The following is a 22,025-nucleotide window of genomic DNA, read 5'->3' on the forward strand; positions in this document are numbered from 1 at the left end:
TTATACATAGTTGTCCTGGCAAAGCCAGCAAAGCCAAGGTATAATTTCTCTTTAAATCTGAGACAATTAATACAAACTTAAATAGAGGAAAAAAGATGAATACCAAGAAGAAAGCCCAAATAAAACAATGGTTTTGTTTAAAAATGTCTTTAATTTTATTAAAACATATGAATTATGTGTTTTTAAAAAGAGTCATTTTCAGTGCCTATCTTTATGCATAGGAAATTCAGTTATTTAGACATCACAACATGTTCCCAAGAAATGGAGCAAAGGGAAAAGTTTAAATAGCATTGAGTGGGATTTATGCTATGAAAAAGATGAGATTTCCTGTAGAGGGGGTTGTTAAATCCTGAATAAGGGAAGAAGGAAACTGGACTTTTCTGTAAAGGAGTAGAGATAAAAGGTAGCTACTCATCTGTCAGGAAAGTTTAAGGCAAGGTGAATGGATTAGGTGACCTTTCAAAATTACTTCCCTCCGAGGATTTATGATGTCAATATAAACCAGCAGCCATAATAGAATACTGGCCAGAAGTCACTAACTCTTACACTTGCCTCTACTCCCTGGAACATAAGCACAGTCTTTCTAAAAACAGCAGTACACAACATCTTAAGTTTGGAATCAGATAATGGGAGCAACTAGTATTTGTAGCATTATAGCTTTGGAAAACTAAATGATATGTCATATACAAAATGCCTAGGAAGTGTTAGATACATAACCACTATTCTCATTAGCTCTCCAGCTGCTATAGCAATCCTTGTGGTATAACATGATATCATATCAGTGTCACCTTTATTTTCTACCTTCTCTTATTTCTTTTCTTTATGAGAGAGAGAGAGAGGGAGAGAAAGAGAGAGAGACAGAGAGACAGAGAGACAGAGAGACAGAGAGACAGAGAGAGAGAGAGAATGAATGGGCATGCTAGGGGCTCTAGCCACTGCAAGCAAACTCCAGATGCATGCACCATCTTGTGCATCTGGCTTATGTGGGTGCTGAGGAATAAAACCTGGGTCCTTAGTTTTCACAGGCAAATGCCTTAACTGTGAAGCTACCCTCAGGCTTTGCTAATTTCTGTTGGTGGGGGGGCATTACTATTATAGTAACAGAACAGTTATAAGGGAGGCAAATATATGCCAACATATAACTTTTTACCTGAGCGAGTGTTGTGTCCACCTTTATGGCCATTCCTCACAAAAGTGGTATTCTTACTACCTTTTATGAACTCACATGAACATTTCCTAACCACTTAAAGGTTGCTGCCTCTAGTAGGGTTCACACTAGTGCTACAAACCCTGTGAGTTGAGAAACATATGCACCTACCATCTATTATGAACATCTTCATCCAATAAGGCACTGTTTTCCTATTCATCTCTTGCTGCTCCATCTTTATTTTCTGTTCCTCTTCACTTCTTTCATTAGTGCAAAAGCCACTGTTTTATCAAGAGAAATTGGAAGTACAAAATCCCATCACTCAATACAGCCAATATAGTTTCTTTGATGTGTTGAGAATAGATGAAATTGTTAACTAAGGCAAACAATAGAAATGCCAGAAGATGAGCCAAATATTACTAAATGATGTGTATTTGGGGTGATATATGATGTATCCATTAAAATCCTCTAAAAGCACATTGGAAGAAAAGGATCAAAACACTGTGTGCAATCAGTCATGGTTGCTCCTGCCAGAAATCCCAGGATGTGGAGACTGAGCAAAGAGGAATGCAGTGGTTTCATGGCCAGGGTGAGGTATAGAACAAGTACCAATTAATAAAGTTTATAGAATATGATTCTATCTCAAACAACAAACAGTAATTAAAGAAAACAATGTAATATTCCAGTATATTTGAACACTGAACTATATTTCTGATGGTTAGATGAGTTTTCATATTCATATATATATATATATATATATATATATACACACACACACATTAAGGATTATTTTAAGAGGGCCTAGCCTTTTATTTTTATTTTGATGTGCCATTGACAGATTTCTTGTAAATATAAATTTTACTGTAGAGGTTAAGACAAGAATATTTTGATGGAATGGCCATAATCAAACATTAGTTTCTCTTTGATGAGACTTTTATTATGCCTCGATTAAAAAAAGATTGTCTTTATTATTATTATTATTGCTAACATCTAACTTGAAGTTTATTTTGAATGCTATGAGGTAATATATATCATCAAATAACTCAACATCAATCTAGATGAAAATATTATATGTGAAAATGCAAAACATGATGCTGTTTTATATAGTTGTCTTATTTATGGTAGTTATTATGGATAATTTCATTCATGTCCTTTTCATATGCATATTTCTCACCACAAATCAGCAATTATTTTTATTTTATGGTTCAGCATAGTGCTTAATTAACCTTTTTCTCTCAACTGATGATTTGAGCCACACAAATTGATTTACATTTATTTGTTACTGGTAATGTTTCACTTCAAGATACTTCTGCAAATACTATAACAATCCCATTGATAATTAGAGTAATGATGAGACAAAGAAATTAGAAATAAGGTAAACAGACCCCTTTCTTTCCTCCTTTAATATAATATAATATAATAATAATATAATTAATATGTTTACTTCCAGTTTTCTTCATTCCAAATGCCAATAGGTCATCTGGTTTTCCATGGTACAGAGCACTGTCAGTATTTCCATGGTTTGTTATAGATAATTCCGCCTCTTCTAAAATATGTTATAAGCTCCTGGAGAGCAAATCTATGCTGACATTGTGATTCATTCCTTCCAGTGTTTAGGAAATATCTAACATTTTTGAGTTGTCCTGGTTAATGAAAGGTTACTGAGCTATGTGAGGCCTGGGAATCCTAACTCAAGAACTCAAACTTGTGTACTAAGTGCTTTATCCACAGTGCCATCTCCATAGCACTTTTGTTTTTGCAAATAAATGTTTAGAGCAAACACTGGTCATTTGCATATACACATCTCTATAGGTAATTAATTTGAAAAGACTTTTAAGATATTTTCTTACCATCATCTTTCAGTATGTAAGCCTAAAATTATTATAACCTTAGATTATGCTAAGTTAATGCATTTGAGATGCTGATTTGAGTTTCATTGAAACTATAAAGGGAATGTTGGCTTGTGATTAGAAAAGAATTCATAACAATTTTATGAAATATCTCTAAGCAAACTTCAGGCATTCTGTGCTTTGTAGATGTATGAAACAGATATGGATACTGGTGATTATAAAATCAAAATATCAACTCTAAAATGCTCTACATCCTTCAGTGTCAAATATTCAGCCAAAGCTTAACACTTTACATAAAAATAAATAAGCATGTGTATCTCATTAGTATGCAAATTTGTTTCCACCTTTAATAAATAGTAAAATTATATTCATGACAAAGAATTGTAAAATAAATTTATTTATGATTTACTATTAGTTAAAAAACAGAGAAAATCCATCAATTGCTTCTTGCAATGTCACTCTTCGTGTTTCTCCCCAGATAATCTTATCACCAGGGCTGTTTTTACAGTGAAATCTTACACAGGGAAGGAAGCCACATGAATAAAACTAACAGATAATAACAGAACTGGAAAAAAAAGACAAAACTTCTGTCAGTCTCCTTAATAAATGGTTCCCTAAAATATAAAACTGAACATCTAGCCAGTACTGCATATATCACTGTATGTCTCTGGGGCCACAAAAGTTCCCATTTATATCTTTCACATCTTTTACTTACTGAACTTCCTTGGATCACTTGACTGTTGATATTTATTTATTTATTTATTTTTGTTTTGGGGGCAATACTTTTCTTTTGCCAAGCTAAGAGAAAAATGCAAGCTTGTTTTCTTCTTCCCTCCAGGAAAGTAATGAAGACAAACAGCATTTAAAAGAAACTCTTTGAAAATGTTCTGTCACAAAAATGGAAGCAGATACAGACATGAAAAAGATTCAAATGTTTGTTAACTGCATAAGAAAGTTAATGGTTCAGACTACTGTTCCCCAAGAACCATTATTAAGTTTATTATGAAGATGAATTCTTATAATATTTGGAACCTGGAATGTCCCCCACATGAGTGTTTGCTCACTAGCTGATGGCACTGATTTTTTGGGGAGGGGGGAGCTGTAGAACTGTTAGGAGATGGACCTAATTGATGGAAATGTATCACTAAAAGTGGGCCTTGAGAGCTTGTAGGTTGGGCCTCTGCTCCAAATGTAAGTCTTCTTGGGGAAATGCCATGATGTGAGAACCCTCTGCCACGCACTTCCACTTAAATGAAGTCTACTTGCTGTCCCTGCCTTGAAAGACTTAAGTCATCTAAAACCATGAGACAAAATTAATTCATGTCCTTGGGTGATTTTGTGAAGTCATGTATCTGGTCCCAAAGATGTAAAAGTTCCAAATATACTATTAAAAAACTGAAGAAAACTCAAAGCTTTAATAGATCAAGTAAATGTGGCTTACATGTATTAATAAAATTAGAACTTATTTTCCACCAATAGGTGGTGGTATCTTTGTTAAGAACATCCCTAAGGACACCTACTGTTTGTGTCAGCATTACCTTCCTTTATTCTTCCTCATCCCAGGGAAATTTAGGCTGGAGAATTACCACTGACATCCCTACCAACCGTAATGCACTATTGTACCACAGACACACAGGTAAATCATAGTACCTACTTGTGGTGCTCTCTCTCTCTCTCTCATACACGCACATGCCACTAACTGATCCACTCAGTGGTACTAGACCCTTATCTGGAGCTGGGAAACAAGTCAGAACCATACCCAAACACAAGCCCACTCTACAATATCAAGCTACCATCAATCACTGGATATAAGAGGGCCTATCAAACTGTCTATCAAAAAAGTAAGTGTTATCTCAATTTTCTGGGTGCTAACTTACTCTCCGTTGGAGAATCTGCTTCTCTTTTCCAGATAGATGCAGATCCTAAGAAGAGAGCTGCCCCAACATACCTCAAAAGGGGCCCAACTGAAACTAAGGACAACTGGCGAAATTAGCAAGGTTGATGTTTTCCTGTGAACCGGATACCAGCACAAAGGGGAAGGAGATCAACGCAGAGAAAAATCAACTCCTACCAAATCAGAGAGCCAAAGCCTCAGAGGTCCCCAACACCTCAGCACTGAAGCAGACCAAAAATGAACCCAACATGGCTCAGGGAAATCTTGCAGAAGACGGGGCGGAAAGAATGTCAGAGTTACATGTTGGGTCATGATTTGCAGAGACATTTATCATACTAATAACTGGGGGCTAACTCCACAATGCACGACCCATTTCCATTAACAAGGAGGGTCTAATGGGAGGGGGTAGATCACAGATGAGCCTAAATAATGGTACCAAACTGCCTGTATTCACTGAAATGAAAACTAATAAATTAAATTAAAAAAATAAATAAATCAAAGCAAAAAAAAATTAAAAATAATTAAATTAAAAAAGGAAAAAAAAAAGAATTTCTCTTTTCATTCTAGATCAATCTTGTGTCGCAATTTCATTTGACACTATTTTTACAGATAATCAGAGGAATTGACTCCATATTCTGTTTACAACCAACTGAGCCACCTAATAAAGATCATGTTTGATCATGATTTTTTCTTGAATAAAAAATATGAAAGGTAGTAAATATTCCAAATAAATACACACAGATCTTTCTGAAGATTAGTAGATACCCACTACTTCTATTATTTGGATCAGATCTGCTCTTCTAATCAACCATGATTTCTGATGTAAGCTCAATAATAGTCTTATGCCCTTCATTCCCAAAACTACAGTGGAAAAAAGAAGAGAAGAAAAATAAAGTATTAAAAAAAAAAAAACATTACATAGAACATCTGGAAGTAACTATAAAAGTTCATTTTTTTCTGAGTTTTAAACAAAACACAATTAACATTTGTAAAAGTAGATAATTTTAGGAGGTGTAGGAAGAGGTATGAGAGATATGCAATATGTACAGACTGATATGGTTTCCTCTCTTGATAGTACAGATATTTCACAGGCTTTCATTTCATAGAAAGCATATATCATTTCCTCCAAATTTTTAGTTTGGAGGGTCTCCTACAACAATTATTGAATAAATCAATTAATAATTTTCAATTTAAACAGTCATTCATATTTGTGAATCAAGACAGTAATGGTATAAGCATACATTAGGAAAATTAGGAAGAATTTATTTTAAATTCCTAGATTCATTTGGGTACATTTGTAAAACATTTGAAGAAATACTATATATTCACGTTGCTTATTTGGAAAATTTATGAAGGTAAGGAAAAGCAATATTTCCTCTTACCATGGGCATTATGATTTTCAGTTCTCTAAAGTGGCTGTGAGCTTTACCTCTCATTAACAGATCCACACAGAATCATTAGGGCTGGAGGGTATATTGAAGCAACTCTGTCTCACAGTACCTATTAAAGCCTTCCCCACATCTTTAATGTGGTGTAACTTCCAATTAATTTTTAAGGCCAGCCTGTCACACTGCAGTCAGCAGTACTATTGTCAAGCCTACCAGCTTGTGAATAAAGGTCCCGAAAGCAGTCCTCTGAGCCATTCTCAAGCTCAGTAGTGGGCACAGAGGCCCTCTCTGTGCTGACTTTTATTCTTTGAGAAAATGCATGTTGAAGTATTTTATAATAATACAGACAGAATCAGTGTAGATAGAAGAGTTATATTTTACCACTTAGTTTCTCTATTTCTATGCTCTATATGATTAAATAGCAATTCAATCATGTTGACTTTACATAGTAAGTCATAGTATACAAAAATCACTATTGTTTGAAACAACTCTCCACATATAATGCTTAATATATTTAATAAAATATTATTACACTGTCATAAAATACCCATTAAATAGTAAGATTTAGTTAATTAGTATTATAGAAAATATATAGTCCTAGAATTGTATATAATCCCAGAAGGCAGAATAGTAGTACAAAATCCGATATACATGTTTGTCCACTCAAGTTATGTAACTTAGAAAACTCTCTTTAAGCACAAATGAAATGTTGAGGTAATTCCTTCAAATTCTTTGGAAACTAATGATTACAATTCATGAACATTATAATATATAACATTAAATCACTATATGACACTATAAAAATATGACTTTTAGAAGCCTGATTTTAGCAAACCCTAGGGTACAGGCCTTTTATCCTGGCTGGTCAGGAGGCTCAGATAGGAATATCTTGAAGTCAAGGCCTGTCTGGGCTACAGAAAAATTTCAAGAAAAGCCTGTGTTACTTGGCCAGATATTTTCTCAAAGTTGAAAGAATTAAAAATTAAATGTTTAGCATACATGAGGCATACACACACACACACACACACACACACATATGTGTGTGTGTGTGTGTGTGTGTGTATATATATATATATATATATATATATATATATATATATATATATGGTTTAATCAACAGTGTATATGAAAAATAGCAGTATCCAAAGAACAAAATGTGTGGCGTAATTCTGGAATGCAGCTGATAATATTATGCTGAGCCCTAAAGTGTATATATGTTTGCCAGAGATAACAGCATCTCTGAATTTGATCCCAAGCATCATGTAAGCCAAGTGTGGTGACAATACCCCTAATCCCAACACTGGAGTGGTGAAGGAAGGAACATCAGGGGTCCAACATCTTCCACACCTAAGTAAACGAATTAATAAAATGGCTATAAAAAGATTAAAATGACTCTAATATAAATCTATTACCTAGATCTAAGCCACTCAGTAAATTTCATTTTCATGATAGAAGCACTATGCTGAAATGAACACGTAATCAGGCATCTAATTGCCATAACCAGAGCCTGACCAATGAGCTCTTTTTAAGTAGACCAGAATTTGGAAGGAAGCTGGAGCTTCTACCAACATCCTGTCACTAAAGGAAAACTAACAATAAACTTGGGGTTGGGATACAGGGCCCTAGTGCCATTGTAAGTTCCTAAGTTGTGGGACATTACGAATGCTTGATTTCTACTATGTGACACTATCAATTCTGCTTTAGCTTCAAAAAGTAATATTTAAAAAGATCATCTTTGAGGACATAGCAAGTTTGAGACAAGCCTGAGATATATGAGACACTTTCTCAAATATGATAAAATAATGTAAGTGTCAAAATTCCCTATGAAATAACTAAAACCTTGTCACTAAAATCTGCCTTCTGAAAAATGGTGACATTTGTTATGATAAGAAAATCATCACTTTATACACATGTCATTTTTTTTTCTACAGTAGCCCCCAAATCTCTTACCCACTCTGCTTTTATATGTATGCCCACCAAGTATATATTATATTCTGACAAATTTTTGACATTCTTTATGTGAGAGGCTTATTTTTAATTTTTTGATGGGATTACATTGTGTTAGCTTCTAAATCTTAGAGGATTCATCTTGTGACTATTAGAAACTGTCAAAACTAAATCAGTAAACTTTTATGTGCCAAAAAATAAACGTGGCACATTGTGACAGTACTTCCTCTTTGTTAGTGCCATATATAAATCCCAGAACTTCATCATTAGGACTGAAACAGATGGTTACAAACGGTACAAAAAGCACTTACTAAAACCTACTAATAATGCATGTATCAAATAGCACTCTTTTAAACAGCTAAGTAAAGGGGAAAATGAAATATACTATCATGCCAAATAGAAAGTAAATTATTTCAACTGAATACAGATACTCTGTATAACCAAATCAACTTTTTAATTTCACAAGTAAAAAGTAACACTATTTTCTATGTAACATAATAAAATGGAATAATTTTATTAAACAGGTTCCTTATTTAGACAAAAATACATTTTATACCTAATTCAGTGATTAAGATAGCTTTAATATTCAAGTTTCTTTAGTATGTAAGTAGTGAACAAAAACAAGCAAATAAAACTGCTTAAATGTAAACACTGAGAATGTTCTCCTGTAGTCCCTCAGATCAATGGAAAAATTAAATTCATAAATTCCATGGATCCTCAGCAAAAGAAAGAGATATTGTCAGTGAACCAGAAACCTGGAAAAAATTCCTAAAAGATCAATGACATAGAACTGGATTGCAGAAGGAAGCCTAGATCCAAAGTCAGGCTTAAAACCATTCAGAAGAGCATGACAGACACTGCTTAGGAATTTCTCCTCCATTTCTCTCCAAGTAGGCTACAACATTAAGTTCACAATCCTGTGCAGGATTGTTCATTTGAACATGTTCATCATTGTGACGTTAAGATGGTTGTCTGCAAATATTCTAGAACCTGCATGGGCATCAACAGGGGAAGAAAGAAGAAAGTGACACTGAGCCTGGAATTTACCAATATCATGCTGGTAGAAGTATGCCACTGGAAGTGGATGTTGAGTCCAGCCTTACGGTGTATGTAGAGGGCCAGCTCAAACTCTGGCTGCTCATGCTTGTTAGTAGAGGAAAGTGATCTTATTGGATACTTCCCAAAAAAGTGCAATATTCAATGTGTATTGCCATATAATGATAGAAGTCTACATGTTTCAAAGTTGAATTAGTGGTCAAATGCACACATATAACCATGCAAGCTCACATAAGGGTAACATTTTCTAAGAAATAAGACAATATGATGCATATACCCCAAACCATAACAACCAAGAATGGATAACCAGGATGTGTTATTGCTTCCCTCCAGTAGCCATTTGACTATGCAGAAGAGATGGCAATTTGGTTAATAGCAGATGATAGGTTAATGAGCAGGAAATATTTCTGAGCAGAATGTATGAGACTAGCTATAGGGAGATAATTGAACAAATGATTGTTAATTCTATAGGAATTCACTGACAACTTAAAGTACTAAATCTTAAGAGTAAGGCTAAGAAAAAAATAGGATATTCTTCAGAAGGAGGAATGTCCATGGCTGTGAAGATTGCTCAGGGGTGAGAGGCATTGCTAGCTAAGCCTACTGGCTTAGGTTTAATTCTCAAACCTCCCACATCACTAAGACACAACAAATGGCCTAAGCATCTGTCATTCATTAGTGTGCAGCTGCAAAAGCCCTGTGACACCCATACACACAAGTGTGTATGTGTAAAAACTATATTAATTAAATATTAAAAAATGAAAGTTAAAATCCAGTTTCTATTTATTCACCTGAAAGGGATTTTAACACCCAGACTATTTAGAAAATCAGAAATTAAGTATAACATTAGCAACGAACAAACAGAATGGCCAATGAAGTAAATATATACTCACCATATGACCAGGTACAAATGACAATATACATATCACCGCACACACACACACACACACACCATGATACTAAAATCCTTATCCATCAGGGAAACATAAAAATTCAGATTTCATCTCCCTCTAGTCAGAATGATTGTCATCAAGGAAATGAAAATTTACAAATACTGTGGTGGGTATGGAGAACATAAGAGCCTTTATATGCTATTAGTGAAAATGCAAATTAATTTATCAGATATTGAAAATACTATAATGGTTTCTTAAAAAATTTAAAAATCTGGGCTGGAGAGACGGCTTAGCGGTTAAGCGCTTGCCTGTGAAGCCTAAGGACCCCGGTTCGAGGCTCGGTTCCCCAGGTCCCACGTTAGCCAGATGCACAAGGGGGCACATGCATCTGGAGTTCGTTTGCAGAGGCCGGAAGCCCTGGCGTGCCCATTCTCTCTCTCCCTCTGTCTTTCTCTCTGTGTCTGTCGCTCTCAAATAAATAAATAAATAAATAAATAAATAAATAATAAAAAAATTAAAAATCTAACTACAATATTGTCAAGAAATGTAATTTCTGGGTATATCCCAGAGAATCAAAACTAACATAAACATACCTGCCTTCCTATATTTACTATAGGACAGTTCAGGGTAATCCAATTTGGGGTTAACCTTGGTGATTCTCAATAGATTGTTTCATTAAGAGTATACATTCAAAATGTCATTTTTTTCAGTCATAAGGGAAATCAAAATCATTATGTTCAGAAAAATGTTAGGAATAGGAAATCATGATGTTAGGCAAAATAAGTCTAACTCTGTCTTTATCACCATTTAATACTCTTTGATATATTTGGAAGTAATTATTTTGTTTTGTAATTTCTGACTATGCAATTGTACATGGTTAGGTTGAAACTTAACTTATGTAAAATTAATATGCCAATTCCTCAGCAACTCTAGTCTTGGTATATATGTCCAGTAGCCACAGAAAACTAGTATGTACCCTATTGGTCATAATGGATCCAGAACATACCCATTATCACAGAAAATTCTATCAGTTCCTGATGGGTAGAAAAATCTCATCTAAATATTTACCCTGCTTTATTTTACTCATTTAAAACAACTGATATATATGAAGGAGAGTTGAAATCTCTTCATGGAGAAGAAAGGGCATTGTCTTTCGAAGAGTGGCATTGGAAACCCAGAGACTTTTTTGTCAATAGTTATGCATATTGGAGTTGTAACTACAAATGATTGATGTTTCCTTGCTTGTTATTTATTTTGCAGTGGTTCTGTCTCTCCTTGTTATGCCTTTTTATGCTTTAACAATAGAAATATTGACTCTGTACTGTTATGTACTGAAAATATGTGTCCTGTGTTTTGATTTTAGAAGGCTCACAGTTGAGAGAAATTCTTGAAATCCTAAATTAAACTTTGAACTTTTGGACAATGTTCATGTTAGTAAAGACTATAGGACTTCTGAAGTAGGTGTGGGGGAAATTTATATTGCTAGATGATCATGAGTCTATGGGAGCTAGGGGCCTAATGGGGTGGTTTGAATGCAAATGCATTTTCCCCATAGCCTTAAATATTTATTTCTTTTTGTTGTTGTTCATTTTTATTTATATATTTGAGAGTGACTCAGAGAGAAAGAGGCAGATAGATAAAGAGAGAGAGAGAGAGAATGGGCACACCAGGGCTTCCATCCACTGCAGATGAACTCCAGACGCGTGCGCCCCCTTGTCCATCTGGCTAACATGGGTCCTGCAGAATTGAGCCTCGAACCGGGATCCTTTGGCTTCACAGGCAATTGCTTAATGGCTAAGCCATCTCTCCAGCCCAACCTTAAATATTTTTGATCAATCATCCTACTTAAGCCTTCAGCATGCTGGTAGAAGTTTGCCACTGGAAGTGGATGCTGAGTCCAGCCTTACTGTGTATGTAGAGGGCCAGCTCAAACTCTGGCTGTTCATGCTTGTTAGTGTTGTTTTTTATTATCTCTGTGCTATGGATGTATGGAAGTGAGCTAATTTCTACTACCATGATGATGCTTCCCCTGAAATCTGTAAGCTAAATATTTGAAATACTAAAATACTTTCCTCTTATATGCTACTTCTGGCTGAGTATTTGTCCCAACAGTGCAAAGGTAAATATAATAGCTATCTTAGATCTGTGTTTATACATTGTGCATGATACTCTTTCCATCTTATTCCTCAGTTATTCATTCAGTAAACCAGATTCTACAATAAAATCTACTTTATTTATATTATATTAATTTTGTTTAGCAAATAACGTATTTATTGGCCTTTGAACAAACTATTCATTGGCAATATTCAATGACCTTATTTACATAAATATTACTTTCCTCTTCTCGTTATAGCTATCTGCACCAACAGTTTAAAATTTATAATTTAGTTAGCTAATTTAAATTTCTGTACAGCCAGGCATTCCTCTAGAGTCTAGTAGTCTTGGGGAAAGTGGAAAAAAAAAAAACCCTAGAATTTAGAAATATGCAAATATAAGGATTTGAACCTGGATGGTGGTAACAGACTTAAAACAGACTAAGTCCCTAAGGTCATTCTTGAAAGAATTGATGATTTGTGCAAAGTCAGGGTTATAAACTCAGAGGTCATTTTTTATAAGATATCCAACTAAATATTTCAAGGCATTCTTTTCAAAGCATAAGATGTTTCAAAAAAATTGAATATCAACATTTTTACCTTTTATTTAACTTAGGATTGAAACAAATTCACCTTTTTTTAGATTCACTTTTATATTTAATTATGCCTAGTCCATAAATTTCCTGTCAGGAGTCACTGAGAAGAGCCATATGAAATGGACTTTATGTGTGGATCTGTAGATCTGTAAGTTTGATAGTAAAAGCTTTGGACATTACAGAGGCTATGTATATGCCACAATGTATTAGAAATAAAATAACTGCTGTGGAAATTTGATAAGAAATGCCATCCTAGGTCATCCTTTTTTTTTTCAAAGAATATTCTATAAGTACAGCATACATAAAATTTAGATAATTTCTTTGGGTTCTAATCTCCACTTATGACGTATTTGAACATTCATGTTCATTGCTGTTCTACTCACAGTAGCTGGTCAGGAAATGGCATGAACCTAAGTGTCCATCAGCTTATGACTGGTAATGAACACAGTGGAATTTTAAACTTGAAATAAAAGTGAGGTTATAGCATTTCCTGGAAAATGAATGGAATTGGAGAGAATTATACTAACTGAGTTAATCCAAGTCTAGAGAAACAAAAACCCTATGTTATGACACATATGTGGAACCAAAGTTATAGTGTCTGTGTGTAAATAGGAGATGAGAGCATGAGGATATATTTGATTACCTTAGGACACCATGATAGGGCAGCAAGAGCTGATGAGAAGAGGTGGGTGAGGACAATGGGAAACATGCAATATGAAAGCAGAGCAGTAAGGAGGCTTAGTGGCAGAGAAATAAAAGGGGGATAGGAAATCCAAAATATATTTCTTTGAACATACCATAATAAAGCCTACTTTTTTGTATGCTAATAAATGTAAAATAAAATAATAGATAACTTTAATTGTTAAAGTCTTTATTGATCTGAGCAGCTTTGAAATTTTGCTTGGTGGGAACTTTCCAGAGGAATGTGGCTTTGGATGTATTTCCCAATATCACTGCAGAGACTATCTAGTTTCTTTGCCCCATATTTTTAAAACTTCTGCCAAATATTCTAAGAATGAAACAATTTATATGTCATAATAAGCCACTATATATGGTAAATTTCCAAATACATAGAATAGAGCAATATTTTCATTCTAAACTAAAATACAGAGGCTGGATCTGAAATATTTAATAAATATTTGTTTAGTAAATGAATAAATGTTTGAAGGAGCACTCATTTTGATGATCAAGTTTTCTTGTATTGCTTTTTCATGCAAATGAGCCATTACTTATTATTATTACTTTTTATTTATTTATTTGAAAATGACAGAGAGAGAGAGAGAAAAGGGCAGGGGGAAAGAGAGAGAATAAGCATGCCAGGGCTTCCAGCCACTGCAAATGAACTCCAGTTGTGTAAGCCCACCTGTGCATCTGGCTAATGTGGGTCGTGGGGAATTGAACCACAAAACAGGCTCCTTAGGCTTCACTGGCAAGCACATAACTGCTAAGCCATCTCTCCAGCCCTATTATTATTACTTTTGAGAATACAAATTAACCCACAAGAAAGTCAGAAACTGATTTTGAAACTATTAACAATTGGTTTAACATCTTTAAGTTATAACAAAGCATTATATAACATATGAATGAAATTAAATGTATAAATATTTTATTAATTTTTATCCTTGTATATTCATTGTACATAGTGATAGGTTTCATAGGGACATTTTCATTTAATGGAGTTATATATTTTGCCTATATTTACCCCCATACCCTGAACTTTTTTGTTTAGTTATGTACACAGTGTGTGAATACAGTCATGCTGATACCATTGTTAGCCTCCTCCCTGTCAACCCCCTTGGCAGGGACCTTCCTTGTTGGGGAAGATGAGTAGTGCATTGTAGGGTAAATTATTAATTATGGGTAAGAAGTAACGCTTCTGTGCATAATGACCAAATGTGTGGTTCTAACATTCTTTCTGCCTCTCTCCTGCAAATTTCACTGAGCCATGTTGAGTTCATTTTAAGTCTGCTTCATTGATGAGGTCTTGGGAACTTCTGTGTCTCTGGATATCTGATGTGTTGGAAGTTGAGAGCTTTCTGTGTCTATCTCCTTTACCCTTGTGCTGGTACCAGGTTCACTGAGAAAGCAAAACTCTTGCTCATTTCCCTAGTTACTCTTAGTTTCAGCTGGGGCACTTTTGAGGTTTGATGGGGTGGTTCTCTCCTTAGGATCTGCATCTAACTGAAAAAGATAAGCAAATTCTGCAATGGAGAGTGAAGTTGGCACCAAATAAATGGCATTACCATTGTTATTTTAGAGAGTATTTAATAGGTGTAGGCCCTCTTATAGCCCAGTATCAGTGGGAGCTTGATAATATAGAGCGGGCTCATTTTTGGATATGGTTCTGACTTGTTTCCAAGCTCCAGCTATGGGTCCTGTTCCACTGAACAGATCTGTTAGCCAAATCAAGAGGAGTTTGTTTCCCATCATTGTTGTGTGCCACTATTGTACTTGTGTGAGCACCACATCAGGTTGTTTACTGCTGGGTATCTTAGACCATGAGTTGCTTGGACAGATGTTGGCCATTTTCCCACAGTTGCTCATATAGCACCTTCTGGCACTAGACAGGCTAACTGCCTATGGATGGACTCTCTTCCAGATTCTAGCCAGGTCATTCCATGTTCCATACCAACAGCATATGGTGTCTTCAGCAGTAGGGTCTTACCACTAACCTTTGGTGGGTAATCAAGTACTCTGGCAGCAATCTTTCTTCTTTGGGAAACCTTGTAGGTCTCTCTAATCAACAGCTCATTGTGGATGTTAGCCACATACTGGTACTGGGAGTTACAGGTCAATGCCAAAGAAAAGGAAACAATAAGTAATATACAAGAGAGAGAGAGAAAGAAGAGGGGAGAGAGAGAGAGAGAGAGAGAGAGAGAGAGAGAGAGAGAGAGAGAGAGAGAAATAAGAGAAGATTAAGGTCAGTCTCCATCATACCTTCTTCAGGACCTTGTGATTCAGGTGTGTACTCTAAGGATCTGATGAAGGTTCATCCATTTAATCTGTCTTTTAGGATGTAGAATTTTATGGTACCATTTCCATCTGGGTCCCATTTTTGTCCCCCACCCCATCCTTATGCTCCCTTCTCACCCCACCTTTCCTATTATCTGGTCCTTGAGATGCTTGTTAGGTATGTTAGCGTCTTGGGTAGATTCAGGTTAGGAGCTGCAGATGAGTGAGACTATGTGACAATTATCTTTCTGTGATTGGGTGAGTTCACTGAGAATGATATGTTCCAGTTTCTACAATTTTTATTCAAATTTTCATTGTGTCATTTTTCCTTACTGCTGTGTAGAATTCCACTTTGTAGATATATCATATCATGGTTATCCATTCATCTAATGAAGGACATATGGGTTGATTCAGTTCTTAGCTATTATGAATTGAGCAGCTATATGCATGGATGAACTTTTAGGATAAATTCCCAGTAAGGTAATAACCAAGTCTGTTCCCATACCCTGAACTTTATCCTAATCACTCTTCATACTTTTACTCTAACCTCCCTTCTACTTTCATTTCTTAACATAGATAATATGTGACACGAAGATAAAAGTTTAGATATACGATAGGTAGAGGATAGGTAAAAAAGATAGATTTAATATATAGAGATGGACAAATGATTTTAAGTAATTTTATAAAATATAAGATCCACAAAAGAGAGAGTTATCTTTCTTAGTAAGATGATCTCCATTTATATCTATTTTTCTGCAAATGATAGAATTTCTTTCTTCTTGACAGCTAAATAAAGCACCATCATGCATATACCACATCTTATTAAACCATATATCTGTTGGTAGACCTGTACTTGTATTCCATAACTATAGTATAGTGAGTTATGAAGCAAAAATCAAACATTTAAAAATATCTCTGTGGTGTGATGATTTTGCTTTCGTGGGACATATGCCCAGGAGTGGTATAGGTGGGCCATCAAGTACTTCTGCTTTTAACTGTTCGATGAGCCATCATGTATAGTGGATGGACTCATTTACATTCTGACCAGAAGTGTTCTCCCTCTTCAACCAGCATTTATACTTGTATGCTTCCTTTAATGGCAGCCATTCTGATAGGAGCGAGATGAAATCCTAACATGGTTGTAGTTCATGTTTCCCTTATAGCTAATAATGTTGAATGCTTTGATATACATGTTTGTCATGTTAACTTCATTTTTGACAACTGTCTGTGCATTACTACAATTATTCATTGAATCATTTAGATTTATTTTGGTATATACCTTTCTTGAGTTCTTTATATGTTCTATATACTAATCCCTTGTGATGTATATGGCCACTAAAGATTTTATCCCCTTTGATGATCTTAACTCAGTGATTTCTTTCACAAAACAGAAACTTTCTTTTTTTTTTTTTTTTAACTTCAGGCACACCCATTTGTCAATATTAAGTTTCATTTGCAAGTTTTACTAAGATAAATTCAATAACTTGTATATGTGAGGTTTGATAATATTATTTACAAACTAATGATTTCTTAAGAACATAAAATGATAAAAACAGAAATATTTTTAAAAGTTTATGGTTGGTTAATAACTTTTTCCTATCACATTCAAAATGTACAATTTGCAATGAAATATATCTCCTTATTTCCTTTTCCCCATGTTATTCTACTTAGTGGTGATTCACTGATGTCTAATATCTTCTCAAATAGGAAAATATTAATTAAAATTTATAAGAGAAATATGAATATTAGATATTTTTAAATTTTCTCCATGATTTGAAAATTAGCTTTCTGAATGTAAGAGCCCCAAGATGGGAGGGAATATCCAGAGGCATTGCCACACTACCCCACCCAAATGACAGACTGTTGCTCTCAATACTCATCATCCACAATTCCATGGTACATACCAGTAATCACACTAAAAAAAGGCCCTTCGTGGAGTAGGGGCAGGGAGGAGAAAAATAATTGTACCAACTCTTGATGTAGCCATACAAAGTTTAACTTAATTAAAAAAATGGCTTTTGGATTGGAGTGATGGCTTTAGCACTTAAGGTGCTTTCCTGTGAAGCCTAAGGACTCATGGTAGACTCTTCATTTCCCACATAAACCAGACTCACAAAGTGACACAAGCGTGCAAGGTTGCACATGTGTCTGGAGTTCAATTGCAGTAGCTGTATGCCCTGGCTCACAACTCGTCTCTCTCTCTCTCTCTCTCTCTCTCTCTCTCTCTCTCTCTCTCTGTCTCCCTCTCTCTGTCTTTCCCTCTTGCTCTCATTCTCACTCACTTGCATTAAAACAAAAGGCCAGACTGTTGGGCTTGCCTCAAAAAATAAAAATTATCTTTTTATTTTAAATCCATTTTAGTAGTTTAACATTTCATAATTAATCTTATCATCCATTAGTATTTTGTAATAAATCTGCTTCACAACAGAATAATTAAAATAAATTTGTATATTTGTGCATCATTTCAAGATGAATATCATGCATCAAAAGCAATTATTTTTCTTCCTCTGAAGTCTGTATGAAAACACTATTGATCTCTGGACATGAGGGATCAAACATTTAAAAGTACTTCAAACTCTGAAGGCCTCTGAGATTGTGGTGGCACAGAACTCTTCTTTAAATACCCAAAAAGTTAGTCCTTTTTTTTTATTTCTCTATAAACTAACAGAATTGTCATTTACTTATAAACTTTTTCTACCTCATATATCTGACTTTTTTGATGGACAGCAAGTTTATTTAGCATCTGAACTTGAATGGAACTGAACGCTTCAAAAACTCTTTTCTCTTGCCAAGTCCCTTCTTAGAAGATGACAGGATTCTGTGTTGATTCTGAGCATTTTATATGACAGTCCATTTTTAGTTGTTGAAATGCATGACAAATGTTGAATTAATATTATTCAAATATAAATTTTGTGCATTTGTCCAATATATACAACACTCGAATGTTTATGTACAAATGAAACATACTCAGTCAATCTTGGAAAACTTTATTTAACCTCAAAAGCTTCACTACAACCAATAAAAGCAAGGTAATTTATAATAAATAGTGAATTTCCATGCTGACACTTCTATTCATTCTATGGTTATTAGACTTTGCTTTTCCCTTTCACTTCTTAAAGTAGAGTTATATAAAGGCATGCACATTTTAAAACCCTCAACAGACAATAGTTTTAAAATAACCACAGTACAATAAACAGTTTAAAAAATGCTTGCTTGTAGCATAGGGAGTCAGCAAATAGGAGATTAGCATTTAACGTGACAGATTCACATCTGTTTATCATGCTTTAGTGCAATAGTACTTTAAGTCGAACATTTTTCAGTAAGTTTTATTTAAAAATATCTCTGGAATTTGCAATATTTTAGCAAAAAGTGAAAACAGTAACCAAGGTTAATATATGAGACTTTCTGCCAATTTTGTGCATTTCTTAGACCACATGGTATTGTGAATATGCATAGAGGCATTTCATATGCCATACCTACCAGATTTACTTGAAGAGGGAATACTTTTCTGCAAGGATAATCAGCAGAGACTTGTGAATCTGAGCACACTTTATGAAACAGTTGACTAAGGAATGTGTAAAAACATTCCAAATTTGTCTTTGTGTCTTTATATGTCTCACTTCTGGATTTTACTGCCCTTGTCCTAAATTTCAATAACTTCACCAGTACCTTAGGGAATTTGTGGGAAATAATGTCCGAAATGACCTGTTGATATTTTTAATTTCAGCTTTTATGTGTCATCCTATGTAACTGAATTAATTATTGGAAGAATATACCTTATGCAAACTACTAACTTAGAAGTAAAGAGTATACAAAAACCTATTTCTATGACATTTTTATTTCCTATATAATTGCACAGATTTCTGTTTATGAAGCGTGGAGGTAATACAAAGAGACCTCCAAAAGGGGGAAACAGTGAGAGTGTGTAGAACAGTCTCTGCAGACACAGCAGGTAGGGCAGTTCTATAACGAGGGCAGGGAGAACAGACTCAAGAGTAAAAATGTCTGTATAAGAGAAGGGAGCAGACTCTAGAGAGCAAGATAGACTGTGCAATCATGGTAGGCAGGACAGATTCTGTAGCAAAGGCAGGTATTTCAGTGCCTATAGTAAAAGTAGGTGGTACAGACACTACAGCAAGAACAGGTGGTACAGACCCTAAAATAAGAGCGGATAAAACATACTCTACAGTAAGTGAAGGGGAACAGACTCTACAGTAAGGGCAATGGGATAGACTGTACAGTAAAGGTAGGTTCATTATACAGAATTAATCAAGATGGTTTCTCACATGATGGAAAGGCAGAGCAGAAATAATTACTTTTATAAGGTATTTCTGGGCTGGAGACAAGGCTTAGTGTTTAAGGCACTTTCTAGTGAAGCCTAAGGACCCATGTTCTACTGTCTAGATCCCATGTAAGCCAAATGCCCAAAGGTGAGTCAAGTGCAAGTTCATACATGCACACTAGTTGGCACAAGCATCTGAAATTTGATTGCAGTGGCTGAGGCCCTGGCATGCCAGTTCTCTCTCCTTCTCTCCCTTCTCTTTCTGCCTCTTTCTCTCTCTCTCTCTCTCTCTCAGAAATTATATTTCTAATATAATCTCAGACATAGTGAAGCTATTTCATCTCTGCTTATAAAAGTACTGACACAAGCATTCAATCTTAAAAATACTGAATAGAAAATTAAAAATTAAAAAAAATTAATGGCTAATTCCTTCTGTTTAAATCAATTCTAGTCTCTTAATAATTATGTAATCCAGTTCTTAGTAACAACAGAAAACAAAGGTTGAATTTCTTTAAGTTTTCAGATGTTCACAGAAATCTAAAAATGTCAATGCCAGTAGAAAGTGCTGATACTTTCTGTATGATAGCTCTGAGAATCTGTCATTAGACAAGAATTTGTAGTATAGAGAAGACACTCCAAATAAGTTTTAACTACTTTCAATATGCATGTAGTGGTTTTAATATTGTATTTAATATTGTATATGACATATAATTAGTAGTTTTTCAATTATCAGTTTATTGCTTCATAATTAACATGTTTATTGAAGTTCAAATGTATAATGACATATACTAGTGAAAGAACATGAAATGAGCTCAACTATACTGGACCTTAAGTATCATGAAGAAGGGTTGGAGAGATGGCTGAGCGGTTAAGCGCTTGCCTATGAAGCCTAAAAACCCTAGTTCGAGGCTAGATTCCACAGGACCCATGTTAGCCAGATGCACAAAGGGGCACATGCGTCTGGAGTTCGTTTGCAGTGGCTGGAGGCCCTGGCGCGCCCATGCTCACTCTCTCTGTCTTTTTCTCTGTGTCTGTCACTCTCAAATATATAAATAAATAAGAACAAAAAAAAATTAAAAATCATGAAGAAGGCAAGTGAAGATACAGATTATCAATATATGATTAGAAACCAACAAAATAAACTTAGAAAATTTTAATATTATGATGAAAATTTTGTGAGAATGTAGACTCCATAATTCTTAAACACAACAGCAAAAAGAGTGATTAGAATTTAGATTTGTGATGAATTAGCTTTGTTTTTTCATACAAGTATAATAAATGTAGAACCAAGAGGAGGATAAAAAGGAAGAGGGGAAGGAGGAGAAAAATAAAGAAGCCTTACATTCTTTCATAAGATGATTCAGTATGGGCTATTGACTCATAAGAAATATTGCAATTTTTATGGAGCCTATGCTGGCAAAAAAGAAAAAAAAAAAGCTTTTCCCTCTACAGTTGTCATACTGTAAAAGAACTCTCAAAAATAAATTACAATTTTCCTAAGAGGAAAAATGGAGTCTTAATGCATGTGCTCTGTAGCTTAACATAAAGTACACCATCTGGTGCTTGCTTTTTATTTGGCAATGATCTATAATGACATATTATAACAGATTTTATCTGTTAATTACTAAGTAGCAAAAGTGATTCCACTCTCAAATTCAACAGAGCAAAATAAAACAGTTACAGTAATGGAAAAATGTTCCTTAAGAATTGAAAAATTACTGCAGAACTCAAATCTGTTTTACACATTATTACCAGTTCTTCCTTGCATAGAAATTTATAGATGAGGTTTAAATGTTTTTTTATTACTTGAATTTCCATTTTTAATTTGTAGATCTTTTTGTAACTAGAAAGCCTTTACTATGTGTCAAAAAGCATAGTCAGATATTAAAATATGTATCTAGCTGGAGAATTAATAGATGGCTTACTT

Source organism: Jaculus jaculus, chromosome 13 (genome assembly GCF_020740685.1).
Source record: "Jaculus jaculus isolate mJacJac1 chromosome 13, mJacJac1.mat.Y.cur, whole genome shotgun sequence".
NCBI lineage: Eukaryota > Metazoa > Chordata > Mammalia > Rodentia > Dipodidae > Jaculus > Jaculus jaculus.